The sequence below is a fragment of the Symphalangus syndactylus genome, chromosome 7, assembly GCF_028878055.3.
Source record: "Symphalangus syndactylus isolate Jambi chromosome 7, NHGRI_mSymSyn1-v2.1_pri, whole genome shotgun sequence".
Taxonomy (NCBI): Eukaryota; Metazoa; Chordata; class Mammalia; order Primates; family Hylobatidae; genus Symphalangus; species Symphalangus syndactylus.
The window spans coordinates 71783218-71786392 of record NC_072429.2 but is presented as its reverse complement, the minus strand read 5'-3'; positions in this window follow the sequence as shown (position 1 = coordinate 71786392).

Genomic DNA, 3175 nt, shown 5'->3' with positions numbered 1-3175 from the left:
CATGTGCTCATCAGTCCCCCTCACTAGACTGCAAGCTCCTTGAGGCCAAGTGCTTTGTCTTTCGTTTGCTGGAAATATCCAACCAGGTCTGGCCCATAGAAGAAACTGAGTTGTGATTGCTGATATCATTTGATCAAACAGAAACCCCCATCACAGCCAGGTGACACATGCATCTACTGACTCTGTGACCCAGCAATTCCACACCTAAGTATTTAACCAAGAGAAATGAACACCAAAATGCCTGCACAAGAACGCTCAGAATAGCTTTATTCACAATAGCCAACAACGGGAAACAGTCCACATGCCCATAGATAGGAAAACAGAGAAACATACAATGGCACACTTGTCAATAAACAGGAGCAACTTACAGATACACAAGATACCACAGATGAGTTTCAAGTGCATAACACTGCATGAAGCCTTGCATGAGATAGTGTATGCTGCCTGATTTCATTTATATGAAGTTTTAGAGTCATCAAAACTCATTATGGTAAAAAATAGAACAGTGCTTGCTTCTTGGGGGATGGGGTGGGGACAGTGAGTGGGAAAGGGGCATTCAGGAACTCCCTGAGATGATGGTAATGTTCTGTATATCAACAAGAGTTTGGGTTTCCCAGTTGTATGCATTTGTCAAACCTTAGCAACTATCTGCTTAAGGTTTGTGCATTTCATCGGAGGCAAATTTTATCTCAAATAAAAAGAAATCACTAACAAATATTGAATATTAGTAACATGAATGGCGAAGGGTACTGATGTCTGCAATTTGCTTTGAAATGCATCAGAAAGGAAAGCTTACTGATGGATGGTGAGAGGGATGGATGGATAGATAAGTGATGGAGGAATCATAGTAAAATGAAGCAAACAAAACAAAGTCACTGTGCTGGCCACACCCTACCCCAAACTACTGCACTTACCTTAAGGGTTGCCACTGTTGGGGAAGGGGAAGCTGGAAGGATGAACGTCTCCTCTGACAAGGATGTAGGGGAGGGGGTGGTATCCTTGAGGGCAAGCAGGCTTCTAAGGGGCCAGGAAGGGGATAGGTGAGGTGGGAGCCGTGAGTTTTGCTGTTGGTGAGAAGGATCAGGTCAGGAATAAAGTTTGGGCTTCAGTGGGGGCCACAGTGGTGAAGGGGTGCACTGGGGGCCTGGCTGGAGGCAGCATGGCTTAAGGCTTTGATCAGCCATTACCCAAAGGGCTGCCTGGTCCCGGAACATACCAGGGATGAAGGAATGTTGATCGAATGACAGGCTGACTGAGCTCGCCCCATCACCGAGTCTACAGCCCTTGAAGTTCATAGTCAAATTCACGGTTCAAAGAACTGTCCTTTCTTAGGAAACACTGATAATCTGAACCACATCTAACCTCATTCCTCCTTTGATAGGGTAACTGAGCTGGTAGATCAGAAGAGAAATTCGGTCCATCTGGATTTCAGCAGAAGTTGCAAACTGGCCGCCCTTGGGCTGAACGCAGCCCACAGATGTGTTGTGTATTTTGTTTGGCCTCCCAATGGTTTTTTTTTTTTTTTTTTAAAGTTTACTTTAGTTGCCAAAATTTTAAGATCACATAAAAATCTGGATCTGGCAACCATGGGCCTACCTGACCACAGTTGGCAGGAATGAGGGCAGCAGCCCCCTTGGAGCCTGAGCCTCACTCACTGCTGCCTCCCCACCACGGGCATGGGTGCTGCACCCTTGCATATCATGTCACCTGGTGACAAGATGGAGAAGTCAAGGGTGGTTGATAAAAACACTAAATTAACCTTAATGCAATAAATATTGACTGAGCAGTGTTTTGTTTTAGGGGCAGGATGGAGAACAAAGTTTCTCGGTTCCTTTTCTAAAGGAACTTTGATTCTGGAGTGGTAGACGGTCCAAAAAGGAAAGAAAGAAAAAGAAAAGGAAAAAAAAAAATGATTACAAACTGTGATCATTGTCATAAAGGAAAGGGACAGGGTGAAAGAGGAGCTGCGATGGAGTGTAATGTGGGTGGGGAGAGCCTGCCTGCCTTTGCTAAGGTGGTGGGAAGTGTTCGTGGGCCAGCATTTTTCAGCTGAGTCCTGAAGGATGCAGAGATGTGGGGAAAGGTGCTGGGGTGGAGGAAAGGCCTTGGGTGGGGCTGCACTTGGGTTGTTTGAGGAGCTGGGCGAAGCCCTGTGTCAAGGGCATTTCAGTGAGAGTGAATCAAGACACGGATGTGGAGGTGGGCTGTGGGTGGGAGCTATAAACCAGGTGAGGAGTTTAGATTTTATTCTGTGTAAATGGGAAAGCGCTGTCCGTTTTGGGGCAAGGGAGAGACATACTAGCTCTACGTTTCATAAAACTGCTCTTGTTGTCAGTAGGCAATGTAGGCAAGAGCAGCCAGAAGTCTCATTAATAGGACATTGCAGGATACAGGTGAGAAGTGATGGTGGCTTGGATGGTGGAGGAGAGAAATAGATGCAAGTGCACTTTGGAGGAAGTTGATTTAGCTGCATGCAAGAGAAGGTAGACCCAGGATGCTATCAGTGGCTGTATTGGATACACATTTGTGTAGGAATTTAGACAAAGATTGCTCAGGATAAGGCAGTGCAACCTCAGCTTCTTTCAAAATGCAAGATACTTTTTGGTAGCAGGATGTAACCTAAACAGTTCATTGCAAACAGAAAATGCCTGAAAATTCATGCATATTTTGCATTTTATTCCATAATGTATCTGTATTCAATCTGATTTTTTAAAAATATAAATCTTATAGCATCAACAAATAAACAAGGAAAAGACCCAGATATTCCTCCCAGTGTCACTAGTTAATACTCTGTCAATGGTTTTTAACCTTGGCTGTGCACTGAAATCACTGGAAGAGCTTCAGAAAATGCTAATGCCTGGGCCTCTCTCCCAGAGGTTCTGATTTAATTGTCCTGTGCTGTGACCTGGGCATCTGGATTTTTGAAGCTTTTGTTTTAACTTAAAGGGTCCACGTGCAGGTTTGTTATATGGGTGAACTTGCTTCACAGGGGTTTGTTGTGCAGATTACTTTTGGCACCCAGGTAGTAAGCCTAGTACCCATTAGTTATTTTCCCTGTTCTTCCTCCTCCTCCCACCCCCAATAGGCCACAGTGTGAGTTGTTTCCCTCTATGTATCCATGTGTTCTCATTATTTAGCTCCCACTTATAAGTGAGAACATGTATTTGGTTTTCTA